We start from the raw sequence: 23,062 nt of genomic DNA on the forward strand, positions 1-23,062 counted from the left end.
CATATGTTGGAGTATTAATATAATATTGCTATGTTGGTATAATAGTATATTTGCAAATTTTGGAACAATGAAATGCTTAAATTAATACAGGAACAAAGACTTGTAATCACATTGAGACCACAATTCTTTATCATGCTCTTAGCCATTCACTCAATTCTGGATAAAGGTTTTATATACAAGAGAAGAAAAATATTCTATATTTTAACAATTGTGAATTTAAACTTTTATTAACCCATAAACACTGGGACAAGTTGTGAAAAATAAATTTTAAAAATAATTAAAATCAAGACCAGACATGTAAAAGATAGGTAACTGAATAGTATACAAAGTACTCTGACTGTATCAAAAATATTAATGACTACTGTACAACACCAGATTATTAATAGTAATATATGCCTCAAGCAAAGTACTTAGAAGTTATGCTATCATTCTTTGACATGTAATTAATCCATTCCATCATTCTAAAGGCCAAACAATGTTTAATGATGCAAATAAAAAGGTAATTAAAACTATAATTTTGACTTGGACTGAGAATGTGTTTATAAATGTAGCCCAGTAAGCATTGATTGATCTATATGTCCTGTTCTAAAATATACTCATCTCATTTCTCACACAATGACATAGAATTATTGGAAGAGGGAGGCAGTACCTGAAACAGATTATCCAATATTTGACAAAGACACTTCATGACACTTCACTCTTTAATTTGTGTGTAGATCTTGTTCAAATCATTTTGACAAGTGACTAAAGTTTAAATTCCCTCTCCAGCTTTCTCATCTTTTTTTCCCTTTCTTATTTTGGGTCTAACTGCTTTCTCCTCTATTTTCCTTTTCACTTCTTTTCTTTTCTTTTTCTTTTTCTCTTTCTTTTTCTTTTCTTCCTCCTTTATTTTAAATGATTTTCCTTCCCCTATTCCTCTCATTCTTTATGCTTATTTTCGTTATTGCAGCTCTGCACCTACATATTCCTTTTTCTCCACTAACCCCCTTTTTTGTCTTTTGTTTGTGTGGGTTTTTTTATTGTTTGTTTTATTATCTTTCTCCTCATATTTTTTATTTATTTATTTTCTTCTATCATTCTTGTTCTCTTCTCTTTCCTAATTCTCTCTTCTCTGGTGGCTATTTTTTCTTGTTGCTGTAGGGGTCCTGTGTATGTTTTTGTTTTGTGTCTTTTATTTCTGTTTTGTTATGTTGTATTTTTATCTGTCCTGTCAGCACCTCCACAGCACCTTGCACAATGTGGTCAGGAATGAGCCACATAGTCAGCCAGCTTGAGATGAGATTTCATCCATGAATAGGACAATAACATTCAACTCCCAACTACAATAGGAGAACACAAATAACTCAAACAAGGGGCTTTCCTAGAGCACCCAGCTCAGGAGACCTAAGAGACTGCACCCCCTGGGTCCCACAAAACACCTACTACATAAGACCACCCCACAAAGTTTTGGAGGCATATTACTTTGATCTAATACATAGAAACAAATACAAAGGGACAGCAAAAATCAGGATACAAACAACCCCCCAATGAAAGAAAAGGAGGAATTACCAGAAAAGGAATTACGTGAAATGGAGGCAAGCAATTTGTCTGATAAAGAATTCAGAGTAATGATAATAAGGGTGCTCAGTGAGAACTGCAAGCAACTTAATGAGAATTACAAGGGACTTGATGAGAGCTATACCAATATGAAAAGACAGATTAAAACACAATAAATAAGAATCATTTGGAAATGAGGAATGACATAGCTAAAATAAAGAACACCCTGGAAGGATTCAACAGTAAGCTAGAAGAAGTTGAGGAACAAATCAGCGAATTATAAGACAAGGTAAATAAAAATACCCACTCAGAGCACCAAATGGAAAAAATAAAATAAAAAACAGGAAAAGAGTTTAAGGGAGCTTTGGGACAACATGAAACGTGACAATATTCACATCATAGGAGTACCAGAAGGAAGAAGAATCTGAGGAAGGAATATAGAACCTGTTTGAAGAAATAATGGCAGAAAATTTCCTTAACTTGGTGAAGGAAAGAAGGAAAAAGCCACTCAAGTTCAGGAAATGCAGAGAATCCCAATCATGATGAACCTAAGAGACTCATACCTAGACACATAATAATGAAAATGGCAAACATTAGAGACAAAGAAAGAATCTTAAAGGCTGCAAAGGAGATACATAAAGTTACCTACAAGAGAGCTCCCATTAGACTGTCAGCTTACTTCTCAATAGAAACACTTCAAGCCACTAGAGAATGGCATGAAGAATGCAAGGTAATGAAAACCAAGGGACTGAACCCAAGAATACTCTATCCAGCAAGACTATCATTCAAAATCGAAACTGAAATAAAAAGTTTTATAGACAAAAATGGCTAAAAGAGTTTATTACCACCAAACCAGCACTGCAAGAATTGCTGGGGACTGTTGTAAAAAGAATAAATAGAGAAAGAGAAGAACACAGGAATAAAGAATATGAATGGCAACAATTAAGTATTTATCAATAATAACCTTAAATGTAATTGGATTAAGTGCTCCAATAAAAAGACACAGGGTAGCTGAATGGATAAGAAAACATGACCCATCTATATACCATATTTTCTGGCATATAAGACAACTGGGCGTATAAGATGACCCCCAACTTTTCCAGTTAAAATATAGAGTTTGGGATATACCCGCCCTATAAGATGACACCTGGCATATAAGATGACCCCCAAGTTTTGAGAAGATTTTCCTGGGTTAAAAAGTTGTCTTATATGCCAGAAAATACGGTATATAAAAGCCTAAGTGACCATTACGACCAAATGACCAGAACAACCAGAACGACCTGTCAACTGACAGATGCTCAACACAAGAGCTGCCCCCTGGTGGTCAATGCACTCCCACAGCAGGAGCGCTGCTCAGCCAGAAGCTGGGCTCACGGCTGGCGAGTGCATTTGCAGCAGGGCTAGCCTCTCCCACCTCTGTAGCAGCGCCACCAGGCAGTGGCAGCAGGTGCAGAGAGGCCGAGATGCGCAGCAGTGGAGTTGCACCTGGCCCCAGCTGGGGCTCCTCCCTGACCACCTGCCACTTCAACACTGCTACATCCCTTGGGGGGATGTTAGACTGCCGGGTTTCAGCCTGATCCTCATAGGCCAAACTGAAGGGATCGGGCCAAAACCCAGCAGTCTGACTTCCCCTGAGGGGACCCAGATTGGAAAAGGGCGCAGGCCAGGCTGAGGGACCCCACCCATGCACCAGGCCTCTAGTATCCTATATAATAAACTGTCCATGGTCGTCATGCCATCACGGCGTCACAACTGATCACTAGGAGGCTGCGTGCGCAGCAGGCACACGCAGTTGACCAGGGCTGTGTGTGCGGCTAGGCGTGTGCAGGTCAGCGGGGACTTGACTCTGGAGGACTTGACTGGAGGCGTGGGAGGGTTTCTGGGTCCTGCCTCCTGTGGTGGCAGTGGCTGAGGGACTCCTTCTGGGCAGGAGGGCGGGGCTGCATGCATGGGGAGGCATGTACAGGGAGCGATTCCGGGATTTGCGTGATTTTGTGCGCTGAGTCACTAGTGTGTATATATATATATATATATGTATATATATATGCATGCTTCTAAATGTCCTCTCCCAGTGGAGTCACACAGGGCACACTCAATTCTTCCAGCAAGGAGTTATCACAAAGTGTGTGAAATGTTGTCTACCAGGGAAGCTCACTAAAGACCCGATTCCTGAGGATTTTATTGGGGTCTAGTCACATGGGCATCCTTTGCTTAGCATCTACCAAAATTCTAGACACCCAGAAGGAAAGCATAGGCTCAACGTAAAGGATAATTTTTGCATGAGTAATTTAGGCACAGTGAGCAGCTCTTAGCAGGGAATAGCCCTCTCAAAATCTATGTTCCCAGAAGTTGGCCAAGAGCCAACCTTACAAGCAGGCCCAAGAATCGCAGGCACAGATCTGCTATATTAACTCTTCTGCACAATAGTTTTACCTATTTCACTTTTAGGAACATCTGACTGTGCATAGATGACAACTCTAAAGAGAAATTTGGTGGATTCTTAATTAATGTAATTGTGTATAACTTTTCAAAGTGAAGACTTCAGAGAGATTCTTTATTTATAAAATAATGTCATCTCACTATCTACATCATCATCCATTATAAGCCCTGTGTTAGTTGCTAACGTACATTGAGTTCAAATGGTACGCCATATATTGTATTCTCATATGAAGGCAACATCCTAAAGATTTGCTCCATTTATCTACTCACAATTACATAACCATAGCTCTTCTTCCATATACATAATGAAAACAAACTATAAACCAAGAATAGATGTCAACTAGCAATGAATGCAAAGCTATCTAAAATTGTCACTTTCTTTTGCTGACACATCAGCAGAGACACAATAACTTGAAGACATGATGGAGTGTCATTAAAAATATATTCATAAGTATTCAGATATCCAGATGTTAACATTTTATCAGAGGAATTATTTTATAACTTTTAAATAATATAGGGTGTCCCCCCAAAAATGTATATACACACTTTGAATAATTATAAAAGCAGTGTTTATTAAAATATATTTCATTTTCAAAATTGAGCTATCAGCTGTTAAAGTACATATACATTTTGGGGGGACACTTTTGTATTTTACATCAAATATGCCTGCTGCCTACGCATAATTGAATGTTGCAGGAAGTTCCTAGTGTTTCCTCCACTTGCCTACAACTGTTCCCGGTTGACTGTACACATTGGTCTTTAACCTGAACCACAATGCCCATTCAGTAAGCCACAGCCATCTCTTGTCAGTGAAGACAGACAGAGGGGATGTTCAGGAGGGTTGAGGGCCTGGGATATGTTCTTGCATATGATATTAAGATAGGTACTATAGTTTTTAATTTTTTTTTTTTTACTGGGAGTATATTTTCAAAGAAATTCTCATGTGGAAGACAAGTAAAAAGTAAAAATCAGAGGTGCTAAAATGCAGCAATTGGGGGAGCCCCAAAATTGTACTTATTTCCTCTCTTGATTTTTCTATCTCAGCAGTTCTTGAGTGTTCATGACATATTTCTAAAAAGTAATGTGAGCACTATTTATTCAGTTTAGCATTCTTTTGTTTATTAATATGCAAAGACATTAATTTGATCAGGGCGAGCTCATTCAGTGGATATTGAACTTCACTTTTCCTGAGGTGAGCTGGACCTGTCTCCAGGTTCCCTATTCAGACACAGAGAACAGGAGAAGGCAGACTACATGTACAAGTCTTGTTTGCTGTTTTGAGTTTAGGTTTCTTCACTTGCAGGACATCCATTGGCTATTATACCAGACAAGTGTTTTTATTCCTCTTCATGTTACTCTTCATTCTTCTTAAATATAGCTTTTTCCCATCCTATTTTCCTTATATTCTATACTCATGCTTATGCCTTGTGTCTATAAATTTCAATCACCAGCATCGTTATGGGAGAATCAGCAAGTCCTTTTGTGTGGTATGAATTAATGCTCATAAAATGGTGTTAGGAGGAAAAGAGCCTCCTCTTCTCTGTCCTGTTGTCTGATAAATATATGTTATAGTAAATTACCTAATTAAACAAGCATAACATGGAAATTAGTTGTTTGTTTCTATAAATCTTTGAAAAGTAACCAGTTTCCCTTCTGCACCATTTATTATCCCTTCAATTTGCATAAGCTGAGTAATCAGGAATCCACACCACGGCTTTAATTGCAAGCACTAAGTGCTGATGTGGGATGTTCTGCTGCTGAGCTTTTTAAAAGTGACAACTTTTTTCTTTTCTTTTTTCTTTGGTTAGTAATTAAGGTGGCTTATATAATCATACCTCACCCTTATCAGTACAGTATTGTTCTCTAATGTGTTTAGTTTTCTTTAATAGTCCAATTACTTGGCAAAAAGTGAAAATGATGATAATAATAACAAACATAATAATGGGTAAAGTTAGACATCTACATAAGGTACCAGGCATCATGTAAGCACTTGAAATGCATTATTTCATTTAATAATGTCAAGAAAATTATTTAAACATTTCTTAATGCTTCAAAGACAAACTCATCCAACCAACAGGCACCTGCTCTCCTCTGGTGTTCGGCATCACAGAGTCTGCGCTGCACCCTCACTTCCTGCACATCATACTGGTGGGGCCACTGTCTGACCTCTCGTCTCCACCACCTGTGCACAAGTTATTGATCAATGCATTCATTTATCAGGAAGACAACCTCAGTGATTTCTTTTCCCATGATTTCTCTCATTTCCTTTCCTTTTAAAAAATATGTTTTAAAGTGATTTCAGAGAGGAGGAAAGAGGGAGAGAGAGATAGAAACATCAATGATGAGAGAGAATCACTGATTGACTGCCTCCTGCACATGCTGCACTGGGGATCGAGCCTGCAACCCGGGCATGTGCCCTGACCCAATCAAACCGTGACCTCCTGGTTCATAGGTCGATACTCAACCATTGAGCTATACTGGATGGGATCTCTCACTTTCTGTATCCACCTACCACCAAGTTCTGCAAGTTTTATCTCCTAAATCAGGGCTTCTGGCCCTTTATGATGCATAGGGATACCCTGGGGAACACATTAAAATGCATATTCTGAATCAGCAAGTCAGTAGATTCTGCATTTCTCAGGATCTTCCAGATGGTATCGTACCAGGTCATGCTTTCAATGTTGCTAATCCAAGTACCTCACTTCAAGTAACAAGGTGAGCGATTCTGGAGTTGATCATTCACCTCCATCCTCAGCATCTCCCTTGACTAACATGTGAGAGGAACTGATGGCCTGATCTGTGAAGAGTTCACGAAAATAGATCCAACATCCAACCTGCCAGTTTTCTCATACTTTTCAGTAAACAGTTATCATTACTCTTCCTTGTCCTTCGCTAGAAAGCTTGTAAAGTTCAGTCAGGACACAGTGTTCTTTGAGACTCTGGCAAGAAAGACGATCATGAATGCTTATGGGTTTTTCAGATAAACAAGTCCCCAATATTTGTATCTGATGGCTCCTAACCCAGAAGTCTTAATGTCTTAACCTAGTGAAGATCAGTTTCCAGAAAATCTCTGAGGAGCTTTTAGACAAGAGCTTGGTGAAATCTATACTGTGGGTTGGTTGAATTTTTGTGACCCCAAACTGCAGCCAATTTCCCAGAAGTATGATGGTGAACCTCCTCTGACCTCCCCCCCGCCCTCACCCCATTTGTCTCATGTCCCAAAGCACAGGCTTGACCCACTTTCTTATCCTTAGGAATGACACTGCCTGGAAGTGCTTTGCGAATGGAACAACATGTGTGGCTCCATGGCAGCCTGTGGAAAGAGGCCATTAATACAGAGTAAAGGGCCAGGTGTGGTGAAAATAATATTATAAAGCATGCTCATTGTTTTCAATTAGTATGTTAAAGAAATGTTCGTGAAAATATGTTTGTCTCTACCTATAGAATCAGCCAGTAACAGAAAAATACTCAGTATTGCTGAGGATATGAACAATCTTATATTGCTGGTGTATAAATAAGTTTAAGAAAAATTGGAAATATATAGTATGTGCATTAGGAATGTGCTTGCTCTTTACCATGAACATAAGTTTAACTACTGAGAATTTGTCCTAAAGAAATCATTAGGCAAATGTGCAAATATAACTTATACATGTATATTTACATAAACACAAGATATTGAAAATTGAAGATACTGAAATTGGTACATTATTATGTTAAAACATATTGAAATAATTAGTTTGGATTACCTATGACCTAATGAAAAAGTACTTTACATGGTTCAATTTAATAATTACATTATATATAAATAATAGAATACCAACTTACAATTAAAATGTACTAATATATGTATGTACATAGATAGAAAATACTGTATATATGGAAGGCTTTCAACCAAATATTAATAGTACTTTTATCTGAGTGTTAGGATTATAGTCACTTTTTTCCCTATATTTTTATAACTTTTCTCTCAATGAACATGGGCAAATGTGCAATTTTGAATAAATAAATAAAAAGGACAGTGTTTATATAACCAATTAGCAATTTTCCTGCATTGACAATTTTAAGCTCATTTTCAGTCAGCAAAACTTGGGGGTACTTCAAAGTATTTTCTGCTGATAGTGACATGATAATATATGTTATTAGAAAAAGTAATTTCCAGTTATTGTATTGAAATTCAGTAATTACTTTTTCAATAAAGAAAGTGAAAACTATTAAAAGCAAAAATGTGAACTAAATTAGCTCTATATCCTACACTCAATTAAACTATCATAGCAAGAAGGTAATGGATTAAGATAATTTGAGGATAGGAAGAAGGCTTTACAAAGCAGAGATTTAACACTTCTAAAATTCATTAAAATACTCCAAAAGGAGATCACAGCAAAGCGGGTAGCCCACAAGATACTTCAGAGAAATTGCACCGTGCATGCTAAGTAGGTAGAGGGAGAGTGTTCGGTCTCTGTAGTCTTAGAGGCTCAAGCATGATACCTATGTCTTGGTGACAGTGGCCCCAACAAGAAAGGTGAGCTTTCCACAGGCTTCATCACTTTAGAGAATAGGGAGATAGTTCTGTAGTTTGAGAAAGAGAGGAAGAGAGAGAGAGAAACATCAATTGCTTGCCTCCCCTACTGGCCCAATTGTGGACTGAACCCACAACCTAGGTATGTGCCCTGATAAGGATTGAACCAGCAACCCTTATGGTATATGGGATGAAGCTTCAACCAACGGAGCCACCGGTCAGGGCAATAGTTTTGTTCTTCAGGCATGTGTTCTCTCAAGGAATTCACACAATATTTGAGCAGTTATTGATATGTAAGCATTTTCTCTAGTATAAAAGGTATGCTCAAAAATAGTAAGCTCTTGCTACACCCCTGCTGAAAATTCTCCCCACTGCGTTTGGAATAAAACTGAGAGTCCTCACTGTGGCCTGCAGGGAGCTACAGGCACCAGGTTTTCCCTGTCTCTACAACATCACTTCATCACTCACACTGGCTTTCTCTCTATTTCTAGAACAGGCCAAACTCATTTCTGCCCTTATGCCTTTGTGCTTGCTGTTACTCCTTCCAGGAACACACTTCTGTTCTTTGCAAGGCTAGGTCCTTGGCATGGGCTCAAATGTCATCTCGTTAGAGTTCTCCAACCACCAGCCAAACCAAAATAACCCGCTACTCTTTCTGTCAATTTTTAATGTTCAGTTTTCTTTATAGTATGTATCTGACACTCCTTTTTATCTGTGAACTTCATGAGGGAAAGTATGATGCATCCCCAGTTCTTACACCCAGGCTTCAATGCCACGGCCATCATGGGAGTGGTCTAAATTGCTTTAGTTGTGTTTAGTTAGATTGTCTCATTCTAACTAGAATGGTTGAGGGGAGCAGAGGTGAAAATCTGAGAGCCCATGGACCCAAGCTTTCCAGAATCCCAAATAGAGCTGACCCAGATAGCTCTCCTGAACAAAACGCCACATCGCTTTGGTTCCTTCTTCTGTTTTTGTTTGTTTGTTTCACTTCACTCTGATATGAACTAAATTCCCGGTAATCAGATGGGTGCTCAACATTAATTTGTGTCCATTTTGATACATCTGGAGATTCTGGAATAACCCCCTAAAGGTTTATTTACCTACTTGAGGATTACTGTATTTTTTAAAATATTTTTTTATTGATTTCTGAGAGGAGGGGCGGGGGGAGAGAGACAGAAACATCAATGATGAAAGAGAATCATTGATTGGCTGCCCCCTGCACGCCCCCACTGGGAATCGAGTCCGAAACCCAGGCATATGCCCCAGAATCGAAACCAGGACCCTTCAGTCCGCTGGCCGACACTCTATCCACTGAGCCAAACCAGCTAGGGCTATTTTTTTTTCATTATTCTCAATGATTTTTTAAAGTAAAATTTACTTTTTGTAATATGGATCATATAATTTTTTTTTTTATTCTCTAAACATGAGGCTACACTTTAAGATTGTTTTAATTCTTTACAAAATATACTCTGGCCCAATTTCAGCATGCAGTCCCATCTGCAGACATCTTGCTCCTGCTTCTCTCTCCATGGCCTTGAGAATCGCTGAAGCAGAGCAGTGTTTCTTCATCATTATACTCTTTCCCTTGAGGATGTATAGATGTATTTTCAGGAGTCCTTGAAAATGCATTTCCTTCCAAAGCACAGGATACACCAAACACAAGTTTGAGTACCATTGAGGGGAAAAGGTAAATGAAGAAGCACTTACATTTACATGGCTAATATCTTTAGGAGAACAAAGGTTCCATCAGTCATTTATGCTATAGAGTAATTTTGCTTGATCACCTTAATTTTTTCTATTGCACAGCTGGCACTAGCTACTCTGTGAGAATAGAAGCTTTGCTAGAAGGAAGAAAAAGAACAGTAATTTTACATCATGAAGCTACATGCTTGTTCTCCAAACACAAGCGCCTGGGGCAGGGCCTCAACATAGGAAGGAGGGAGGTGAAAATGAAAGGGGCTTTGCATACTGACACAAGGTCTCATTTTAAACCTTGCTTATTGGCCTTGGATTCAGAAACAGAAAATGAGATTACCTCCTCTCACCTTTTCATTGCTGCCATAATCTGTAATTTAGACTATGCTCCTTAGTGGTTTATTTCATTTCTTTATAGTTTAAGGCAAGTTTTATAAGTTAACTTGGAAACACTGTTCTCAAAACCCAATGGTGTTAATAAAGCATAATGCATTCTGAATTTTAAGTCCAGTCCATGGATTCTTTAGCTCTGTAGACTGCAATCTCTCAAGGGTGGGACCCCATGTTATTCACCGCTGAACTCCCAGGGCCCTAGATAGCCTCTGGAGGAAAGGCTCAGTAAATTGCCATTTGGGGACACAAAAGTTCATAAGGTGAGACCTATGTTTCAGGTTTTCTATTTTAAAGAGCTACTAATTTCTAATCAATTAATATGGCTTAAGGATGCTACCTAACATCCTTTTCTCAGTGACTATCCGCCATGGCAGAGGCTCTTTCCTTGCTGGGAAACAGGATCACTTGAGTGTCAGCCTCCCAGCAGGAGACAGTAGGACTTAGTCAGGGGCAGCATCTTATGTGATAACAGGCGGAAGGTCACCTCAGATCTGAGAGACAGCTGTTCCTCATTTCAAACCAGGTTGGCAACACGTTTGGGGAACTTCAGGGGAAAACACACACACACACACACACACACACACAAGCCCTATTTTCATTGCCATGCTCTCTATTTTGTGAACTTTATAAAACACACAAGATTCAAAATACAACTGGGGGTAGCGGGAGACAAACAAGGTGGGATTAAAGAGTTCAGTTGTGTACGTCCTTCAGTCTTCCAGGGACTGTAATGGAGCTGGACCCCATTTTCCCTAGAGAGGTATCAAGTTATTACAGCGGCAGAGCGATTATGTACAAGGGAGAATAAAAGAGGCAAATATTCAACTCCCAGAGTGGGAAAGACTTGAAAAAAGTTTAGTAAGTCCAGGGGAAAAAAAAAGTACTGACTTTTCAGCTTCTTATGCACATTGCAAGAGCAGAGAAGAGTGATGTGCATGTCCTCCTTTTACAGCTCAGTCTAATTTGGCATGCCGTTATAATTTCTGGCTCAGTTAGCAAATGACTGGAAACACTGCTTTCTGCAATTTTCCCTACAATATGACAGTTTTGTAAGTTGTTCTATTGATGTACTTGAAACCAACCCAAGATGGGAGCGACCATTATTCTTAATTTTTATTATCAGGGAGGTTTTAGAAGTACCTGTATGAAACTACCATCTACTGGTATATACTGTGATTATGAATTTGGGGAAAGACCTGAACAATTTCAGGAATGAATATGCCTAGAATTCTACTATTAGGGACGAGCTACTTTGGACCAACATTTGGACCTCTCACATAATTTTTTAGATGAATATACTTGATATTGTTATAATAAGCAATCACTACTGAAATATTCATGTCAAAGGGGGCTTGAATGTTGAAGTCACTGGAGGGGCAAGAGAAGAGAAGGTAGGTTTAAGAAAAGAATAAGAAGATAAATTTTAAAATCTGGCTCAAATTCTGAAAAATGGCACTTAAGACAGGTGTTATTTTTCCTTATAAACATGGAGACCTTGGTAAATTAACTATTTGAACCTTTATGATTCATATCTGTAAGTGAGAGATAAAAGAGGGAGTTTCAAAGGAAAGAAAGAAAGCCAAATTAACGCTGCAGTATTAAGTTACTCATCTCTATGGGAGTTCTTGATCCCAGTGGGCCTCCCAAGAACCCTGTATAATATATCTCAGAGTTACCACATCAGCTCCAGATGGTCATTGGTCAAGGAGAGCCCCACAGACATCAATATCCCTGCATAGGGGTATGCACAAACAAGTGCAAGGTACTGTCAGTTTGCACCTGTAAGTGACCGGTGGAAGTCTTTGCACACCTGGTAGCTACAGCAGTGAGGGAATTAAGAGTAGGATGGGGATATTTTAAATGGCACAAACGTAATGCCTAATGCATATATTTGATGCTTATGTATTTAGCTATTCAACATGTTTCCTCTCTATAAAGTAATCTCTATGAGAGCTGGCTATTCCTTTGACTGACTCTTGTCACACCGATTCTTAGCCAATATTTGTTAAATAAGTGAAAAAACAAAAATAGTTGCCTTTAAATTTTTTCTTGTATTTTAAACCTGAACTGCCTATTTTTTGTGGTTGTTTTGGTGTGTTTATCATTGATTTTTAGCTTAGTTCTCTTTAAGCACCTTTTCGTTTTCAATTATCTCTGTTTTTACTATTTTAACTTTAATGTAATTATATGTACATCCAATAACTGAGTTATGGGTCTTTTCAAATTCTCTCTTTTTTTTTAAGATGTTTTAATTTAGATTTCATGTTCTATCATTGAATGTCTTTAAATCCTGACTAAACTTACTTTTAATTTTAATGATTTTGCTCAGAGACGATTTTGTTTCTAATCTACTTTATTTTCCTCGTAAAAGGAATGGTTTATGTTTTTTGGATTAACCTAGTTTATCAGTGTTGCCTTATTTGATCACCAGATAGACAATAAATGACAGAAATGATAGGGGAAACGACATTCCTTCCCTATTGTAGCAACCAGAAACCCGAGGATTGTATCAAACTGAGGTCCACTGGTCCTCACTCTGTGTTCTTTCCACTCCACTATGTGGGGTGCATTGTGTGAAATGATTGAAACTAGCTAATTTGAAATCACTGAAATTACTATCAAAAAAAGTTAAAATATAGTAGCATTTATTTTAAGAATGCAGTTAACATAAAATGCTACTACAGTATAGTCACTACTCACTTAATTACTAGCTTTGCATAATCTGTTTATCATGCTCTGAAGGTTTTAAATCTGTAAATGTGACAATAAAATGAAAAACAAAGTTAAGCTGATCTTGGCTACCACACTCAATGGACCATTTGATTTCCATATCCCCTCAGAAGCAGTCAGTGGAACTCATTTTTCTTCCTTACTCAAATGGTTGCCTACAGATTCCATAAACCCAATATTCTAATTGTAAGAAATTTGCTTTCTCTGGCCAGCCTTTTGCAAGATCCAAATGTAAATATAAGGGAGTGTGACAAAGAGTTCTTTATTCGTAGGAAGAGCATTTAGTCTTCACATCCACATTCAGAAGAGAAAGCCACAGCTTTTATCTTGCCTAGAAGTTCCCCAGAGGCATATTCTAACTTGAAGACCACCATCATGATGTAACAGAGGAGCTCCATACTCTGCAACACTTAATGTCTCAAGTCCTAAGATAGCAACTGTGCTGGACCAAAGACAGATGTCCAGCACATTCCTGGACTCCAAGAGAGCTGCCAACTGCCATTGAATTAACCAACATGTCTAAGAAAGGGGAGTGTAGGTTACAAATCCTATATAATAAAGAGGTGATATGCAAATTGACCATCACTCCAACACACAAGATGGCTGCCCCCATGTGGTCAATGATGGCCACCCCCATGTGGACACAAGATGGCCACCACAAGATGGCCAGCAGGGGAGGGCAGTTGTAGGTGATCAGGCCAGCAGGGGAGGGCAGTTAGGGGGTGATCAGGCTAGCAGGCAGAAGTGGTTAGGGGGTGATCAGGCAGGCAGGCAGGTGAGCGGTTGGGAGCCAGCAGTCCTGGATTGTGAGAGGGAGGTCCCAGATTGGAGAGGGTGCAGGCTGGGCTGAGGGACACACACACACACACACACAGACACACATACACACACACACACACGTGCATGAATTTCATGCACCAGGCCTCTAGTTAGTTTATAAATACTATAAGTAATTGTGACACTATTAAATTGTGCATTGTCTTTCATTTAAATACATTCATGATTCATTTTAATATGCTATAAAGTTGTAACAGAAACTTGGAGGGCCCAAATCTCTAATTAATCTTCCACCTGAGCATGTAGGTGAACTCCATGTTCTAGTCTTTTTTGGGATTAGGTTCTGCCATGTGACAAAGTTTGGACCAATAGAATTTGCATGCAAGTGGCATATACCACTTTCAAACATGCATTTTTCTATGCTATCTTCCATGATTTCTCTTCTTTTATCTCCCAGTTCGATGAATTCAGGTTCAAGAACATTCTAAGATTCTTGATCTTAACAAAGCCATTAGATGGAATAAACCTGGAACCTTAAATAATTTCATGGAGCAGAAACAAACTCCCTCCCTATTCAACTTAAACTAACTATAATATTAGTAGAAAATTAAACTTTATTGCATGAAGCCACCAAAACTCAGGGTTGTTACAGATTTATCCAGTGCAACTAATGCACGGCTCAATAGATATTTTAAGATATGACTTATATGATCAAATCACTTACCATGAAAGTGAAGGATATAACCATGACCAATGTCACTTGTATTTTAATAAGCCACCATTTGCATATATAATGCACTTTAGCATCTTGAATTTTGAAAATCAACTCTGATCTTCTGAACCCAAGGGTAAGGCTTAGTCTACTGTTACAAACATAAACTCATAATATTACCTAAATATGATGATGATGACATGATGATTGAAGGTGAAAATGATGATGATATTTGAATCATCATCTTTGAATCAGTCATCTTTATAATATATTTAATTATCTTACTCTCAGACATATTCAGGATAAACATTATTCTCATTTTAAAGGTATTGAAACTGAAACCCAGAATATGTTAAGTAAATAATAAAATTAAAATTCAGATCTTCAAATTGTTGTCCCTAGGGCCCATGCTTTACCACTACCTTACAATTTCTTAGACAGAATCTTCAGCAAACTGTGCGTGTGCAGGAGACTGTTTAAAGGGTGGAAAGCTCTTTGGTGTATCACTTGACAGAAGTTACTATAAAGCATCTTGTCACTGAAATCAGGGCATTTCTATTTAATGATGTCATTACCATACAGCCAGGACACTCTATTGCATTTAAGAGATAGATAGTCATCATTTAAATATTTACTGCTTTTGGCCTCAAATTTATTACTGATAGCAGCTTTGAGATGAGGATTTAAATACTACTTTACATTTATTTCTTAAGTTCTGTCATAAAGGATTTCCACAGAAGACTATCAGCAGTTCTTAAATGGCTGCTTCTTCCTAGCCAATTGTATCTGGTTAAACTCCTTTTTTTATTTGCTAATAATAACTGTAATAAGTGGCTTTGTACTAGGAATTGAAATGAGACAATTGCCAACTTTTTAAGACTTTTTCTAGAAGAAAGATAATTTTGTAGGAATGATATGTCCAAATGCAATACTCTAAAAAGGGAGGATCTAAAAAACTGCTATAGACTGAATGTTTGTGTCCCCCCAGATTCATATGTTAAAACTTAATCCCCAAAGTGGGCATTTGGGAGGTGATTATGTTATAAAGGTGGAGCCCCAAAGAATGGGATTAGTGTCCTTATAAAATAGAACCCAGTAAGCTCCCCTCCACATGAGGACAACAGTGAAAAGATAGTTACCCACCTATAAGCCAGAAATTGGGCCCTCACCACACACCAAATCCAGGAGCACTTTAGTCTTGGACTCCCCAGAACTGTGAGAAATAAATAGCTGTTGTTTAAGTCATCTATTCTATGATATTCTTGTTATACAGTCTATAAACCTAAGACAGAAATTGGCACTGAGAAACAGAAAGCTGCTGTAAGAAATATCTAAAAACGTGGAAGGAGCTTTGGAACTGGGTGACAGATAAAGGCTGGAGGCTTTTTGAAGTGCATGTTGGAAAAAGCTTACATTGCTGTGCATGGACCTTTAAAGGTGATTCTGGTGAGAACTTAGAAAGAAAAGAGAAGTGTAAAGAAAGTTTCTGTTTCCTTAGAGAACACCTACATAACCATGAACAGACCATTGGTTGAAATATGGACCATTCTGGTAATTTCTCAGACAGAAATGAACATATTACTGGAAACTGGGGGAAAGGCAATCCTTGTTATAAAGTACAAAAAACCTGGCTGAATTCTGTTTGTGTTTGTGGGAACCCCAATCAGTCAGCCTGCACAGGATGTTCAAGGCCAAACTGAATGTGGGCCTCCTAATCAGGATGTTTAAGGGACTCCTAATCAGGATGTTTAAGGCCAAGTAGCCAGAGGCAAGTGCAAGGACACAGCAGTTTCACTGTATACACTGTGCAGGCATGTCTTTCTGTAACCCAAAGATTGAGGTCATTGTTTGGTAAGAAGCCTCTTTTATCTAAATTAGTATAAAGTATGTTACTGACCAGCCAGTGGGCAGCTGCTTAGTCAGGCTACTATGTTTGTATAGCTCTTATGTGGGAAGCTGCTTTGTAGGAAAGATGTGATATTAACCAGCCAGTGCTGGCTGTTTTTACTGGATGGGTCTTGTGTTTGCTACTGTGTTAGCAAGAACTGCTTTGCTGGACTGTTTTATCTGATGGCTCCTTAGTAGCAATGGCTACTTGGGTTGCAATGAAGTTATACGCCTATAACTTCTTATATCTTCTCTGTCCAATACTTGGCATCCAAGGAGGCCCAGCCCCTGGCAGAGGGACTTGGACCCAACAGTGTTCTAGTGTTTTATAGACGTGAGTCTGTGTAAGTGATGAAATTAGGTATTTATAAGAGATTACTAAGCAAAAATCTTGAAATAGAGGTTTGGCTCCTTCTGACTGTTTATACTAAAAGGCCAGAAGAAAGTAATAACTTAAAGATGGAATTATTAAGCAAAAAGGAGGCAGACTTTGGTGCTACTGGGATGAAATAAAGGTATGTTGCATGTAAGGAGACACATGGATCTTGAGAGGCCAAGGCTGGAATGTTATAGGCTGAATGCTTGTCCCCAACCCCCCAATTCATATGTACAAACCTAATCCTCAATGTGATAGTACTTGGAGGTTGTGTCCTTGTGAGGTGATTAGGAGATGAGGGTGGCACCCTCATGAGTGGGATTAATATCCATATAGAGCATCCAGGGAGCTCTCTCACTCCATCTGCCATGTGAGCATACAGAGACAAGACAGCCATCTGTGAAACAGGAAGTGGGCTCTCAGCACACATGGAATCAACTGGCCCCTTGATTTTGGACTTCCCAGTCATCAGAACTACAAAATAAATGTTTGTTGTTTACCATCTTGGCTCTATTATTGACTTACAGCAGCCAGCAAAGTCTAAGACAAAAACCTCTTCAGAGATGTCTGTGGATAACACATTCCTAAGGGTCATGATCTGTAAGGTACAACACCCAAGGGAAGTCCTAGGGAGAGCTGCAGCAGAGAGGGGCACCGTTTCTAGCACAGGCAGTGTTGCCTAAGGCATAGAACTACAGGACTTGAGTATGCCTTTTTAGTCTTCTTTTTTATATTAAAAATACTTATAAGAAATACATGAGAATATGGTCATTAGAAACATTACAATTTGCCCATTCTCAGAGTATGTCTCCTTTGTTTCTGATGAAAAGCATACCTTGATAGTTTGTATGTAGCCTGTATCAACCGGTTTTAATCCAATAATTGCAAATTTTTGTTTAGTCAGAATTATTATACCTATTTGTAAAAATCGTGTGAAAAGTAATCCTTAAGTAAACTTTTTATTTATTTACTTTTTATTGTAAGGTGTGTTTTCTTATTTCTATTGATTATTTTAGAGAAAGGAAGGGAGAGGAAGAGAAAGAGCAAGAGAGAGAAACATCAATGTGAGAGGGAAACATCAATTGGCTGCTTCCTGCACACACTCTACCTGGGATCATGCCAGCAACTAGGGAATTGAACCAGCAGTCTTTCAATGCACAGGATAATGTCCAGCCAACTGAGCCACACAGGGCAGGGCTAAATAGTCTTTTTAACTACCACAATGTCCTCTATCATTCCCATTTTTTCTCCTCTTGATAATTTTGGTTCTTTTACCAGAATTCTCAATGCCAAAAGAGGTTTCTTTACTCACATCCCTCTCTAATATTTATCATTCTTACTAACTTTATTTAATTTAAATAATTGAAACTTTAAAACTTGTTCTAATATCATTTACTTTAACCAACAAACATTTTTTGAACATTTTCCTGTTTACCATAATGAGCAAGACCCAAGAAATGCAGTTATAAACTGCTTATAAAAGTAAAGCTCTTAAAAAAAATAATAAAAAAGTTCTGATTTGTAGTGTTTGCCAATTTCCATGGTATAAATACTCCCCTCATAATGATTTCAGCTGCCAAAGATTTAGCAAATGGCTCACAAAATTCTCGAATACATAAATCAGTTCTCCTAGGTTGATGCCTGCCAACTGCATTACACCATTGACAGTGTGAATTAAAATTCAGTGCCAGCTCCCAAGGAACTTATGGCATGGTAGGGAAGACAGGCATTCAATTTAAGAAAATTACTAACTGTTAAGTAATAATTGCTATAATGAAAGTGTTTACTAGAAGCAGAGACATCACAATGGAAGGAATGATCAATTATTTGGGGAATGGAAATTGGGAAAGTTTTATTTGAAAAGATGCTTGAAGCTCCGCAACCTTGAGGAGGAGTGTGATTGTTCCCCTGGATGTAAGCAGAGAAGGTAATTTAAAGGAGTGGTGGGGCCAGAAGCAGACACTGCTGTGTGACTTGCCAGGGCATGGTTGCTTACCCATGATGCAGTAGGAGGAGCTGCCCAATAGCCGGGCATCAGATCACGGAGGACTTTTGGTGCTCTCGCTAATGGTCGTCTAGATGTTCACTCAATTAGATAAATGCCATGACAACTAAAATGTATCTGCACATAACTTTTTCTCTAAAACATTTTCTAACTTCATATATCTATCGCTGTAGCTAAAGTCAGCGTGTTTCCCATCATGCCTTCAAAACTCATCTCATTTGTCAACTCCTCTGGGAAGATATTCCTGATCCCTTCTGCATTCACTCCCATTCCCTCCTGCTTTCAATCACAGTGAACTTGCTCTCCTTCAGGGTATTTCTCCAGTGCCTCTGTGCATTTATTTACTTGGATCCCAAAGTAGTAATTCCTTCACGTCTAGGACTGCCCATCATCGTTTTTATTGCCAGACCCTAGAATAGTGTATGGTATATACGTGGCACTCAATATTTATGAGTTGTGTTGAATTAATATGATGCTTCTTGATTGTAGTTCAAAGGTTAAACAAAGAGTGCTAGGCTTCTAATTGTTGGAAATGTAAAAATTTAGGCTTTACCGTGCTAATTAATGCTGCCATATACTCAGAGGGAATGCATTCTAAGAGCTCCTACTAACATTGCTTAAAAAATGAAGTTACTAGGCCCCTACAGCCTGCTAAAACTTTCCCTGAGGCTGAAATCCACCCAGCTTAAGTTTAGCTCAAGCAAGATTACAGCACAGTTGATAAGCAAGAAAGAAGGGTTCCCATGGTGCCCAGAAGTGGGATAAAAATGCTGATCCTTCAATTTCCGTACATGGCTTTAGGACATTTCTAAGCTTGGCACCAATATAAGTCTACCCCCAACAGCTACAGAAACCAAAAATTTTCTTTGAAAATCAGTGCATTTCAGGGCTGGAAATGACTTTTAAATGTCTACATTGGCACATCTTAACTTGGACAATACACTGGCTGGGAGGTAGAGTCTACTGGACATATTATGACCTTCAGCTGCTACATGTGTATAATTGGGATAATAAGTAAATTATAGACTTATTGTGAGTTCTACACAAGATGAGGCATACATAGTGTCTGCCCTCTAGTTACATCTCTATCCATGTTCTTATAGAATCATTGCATCCTATGGAATCAAGGATGGGAATGAGGACCCAGATTGGCTGAGTTCAAATTCCATCTCTCCTACTTACTGGTTGTATCATCTTAGGTGAATCACATGACCTACGTGGACTTCAGATTTCTTATCCTTATAATGGGAATAATAATGGTAACTACTACCAAGCATTGTTGTGAGAATTAAATAACACGATATGAAGAGTTTAAAAATTGGTCTGACCCATCATTAATAGGAAATGAAGTTAAACAATAGGCTAGCATTAGATCAAAGAAGCAATTGAATTTCATGCTTCAGGAAATTATTTTTAAATTCTTGTGAAACTTTGGTCCACTGATGTTACTAAGTTGTTTCTATTGCTCATTCATTACCCTCCCAATGCACTTATACAGGATATATTATCATTTGCAATAATGATAAATATGGTCATTTCTGCTTCACAGTTAACTTCTAAACATCAAAACTATGTCCAACATTTTATAAAAGTTTCTTCAATTCTCTTGCAAAAATTTAAGCTGATTTTAGGGTGTAAATTTGTTTTCCTTAAAGTTATTTGACTCTAACAGAGTCCCCCCAAACCTCTTGACTCTTTGTTCTATTTGTTTCTCTAACACGAACGGACGTTATTTTTTTTTTTTTCTCTAAGAGGTCCAAATATGTTGCTTGTTAACAAACATGGCAATAAGAACCATATCTCAAGGTCCCACTCACTGTTATTCTTAGGTGGGTTATGGGATGCAGTGTATGAAGAGCATTTGCTTGCCTACCAACTGTGCAGGCTCACATAAGAGCTTCAATTTCACTATACATCTATTGGTCATTATAAAGTATAAACTCCTTAAGGGCAGAAATTTTGTGTAATTATTCCTGAGCCCTTAACTCCTGGCACAGAGTATGACCCACACCAGGTGTGTTGAATAAATAAACATAAATAAGTATAAATATTTGATGCTTCTTAGCCACTGGGTTATTGTGGGTTTCTGATGTTCACTTTTCTATTTGATTGATTGTGTGTGTGTGTGTGTGTGTGTGTCTGTGTGTGTGTGCGCGCGCGCTATTATATGACTATTTAAAAAGCAAGAAATACAAACATAGGGATCACATCTATATGAATCACTCCATGACTTGACTGTACATAGATTTCTACACATTTTAGGTCTAGGATTTTGTAGTGATTTTCAAGGGCCTAGTAGGTTCAGATTCCTAATCAGAACTCAAATCCGCATTTGCTTCTTTATGGAAATGCAAACACCTTAGAAATGTGATAAGAATAAAAAATGTTAGCTTTGGTTTTTAATTATACCACACAAGATAAATGATAATAATTTAAGACCTGTTATGCTTAGCTCCTATAGGGAGTGGGTATAGAAAGAAGAAATGTTTATTGATCCTGCATTACCTATGAAACCCATTACATATGTTCATTTAGAAAAAAAAATAGGTTTGTTGAGTTATAATTTACATAAAGTAAAAGTTTCTGATGAGGTTTGACAAATGTGTATAGTTGTGTAACAACCACAATTGAGAGAGACAATAAATATATCACCTCTCCCCCAAATTTTGCCTGTGGCACTTTCTAGTCAATTTCCTATAAATACCGCCAGTCACTGGCAACCATCCATCTGATTTATGTCTAAGATTTTGCCTTTATTTCTGAATGTCCCATAAAAAAATTATACCTTATGTAGGTTTTTTGTCTGGCTTCTTTTGCAATATGGTCTAATTTATTTATTACTAAGAAAGCTATTATGTAGGGGCTGTTATTCCGATTTTACAGATTTAAAAAAAAATTGAGTTTCAGAGAGTTTAAGTGAATTACATTCTCTAAGTTAGGTTTTGATCCCAAATCCAAAGAAGGTGATACCTTTGAGATGCTGTTAATCAAAGTCTATTGTTTAGGTTTCTGCTCACAACCAGCTAATGCTGACTCCTGGTTCTAACATTGTATCATCAAGGTGAACAGGTGCTTATAATATTAATATGGAGAGCAGTTAATGGTTAGCCACTTGAGATGGGCCCTACAACTCTGGTCTACTCTGCCTTTTAAAATGAGATTGATTCAGTAAATAATGCTTGCTTTAGCTGAAAACAAGATATAAGTGGAAAACATAAAAAAAATCAAAATAGGGGAAAATTAATCCACAAAGTACAATATTTACAAAGAAACCTCTCAGACTGTGAATGATGATAACACAATTGTTTATCAGTAAAGGTATATAAACCCCTATATCTGATAAAATCCTAATACAAACACATGTTTTGTTTTGGATTTTAAATAAAATAGAATAAATGAGACAAAGATTTGGGGCAACATACTATGAAAAATAATTTTAAGTTTCTACACTCTAAAAGATGACCTGATATCCCAGTAAGAAAAAATTAGGGAAATCCTGATATAATTTGAAAATAGGGGAGAAAAACTTCTACCAGGAGAAATAATTTAGATTCTAGAATACATAATTTTTCCATAGTTAATCTTACTTGATGTCTGTTACCAACTTTACAGTAATGGCTGAGGATGAAGGGTGTATGATAAGTAATCCCTCTTCCTTACAGAAATCACCAGTACTTATTATGTGTTTGCTATATGCTTAGGTCGTGGGACTTACATATTTTTTAAAAGTTAGAAATGTTTAGTGTTCAATTAGCCTTAAATTAGGTTAACATTATACATGACTATGGGAAAATATGCAATTTTTGGAAGTGTTCAAAAGATTAAAATCACATGCTCTTCTTTCCAGTTCAACTCTGAAGGTCAAGTGGGTTTCCCCTGTGCCAGGATGCAGTCTCCCTTCCTATAGCCACATTGATGGACACGTGGATGCTATCTCTAAGACAAAAGGAGATCCTTTCAGAAAAAAAAAAAAAAATTACTCTGTGTTTGCATCCA

Source organism: Eptesicus fuscus, chromosome 11, assembly GCF_027574615.1.
Source record: "Eptesicus fuscus isolate TK198812 chromosome 11, DD_ASM_mEF_20220401, whole genome shotgun sequence".
Classification (NCBI taxonomy): domain Eukaryota; kingdom Metazoa; phylum Chordata; class Mammalia; order Chiroptera; family Vespertilionidae; genus Eptesicus; species Eptesicus fuscus.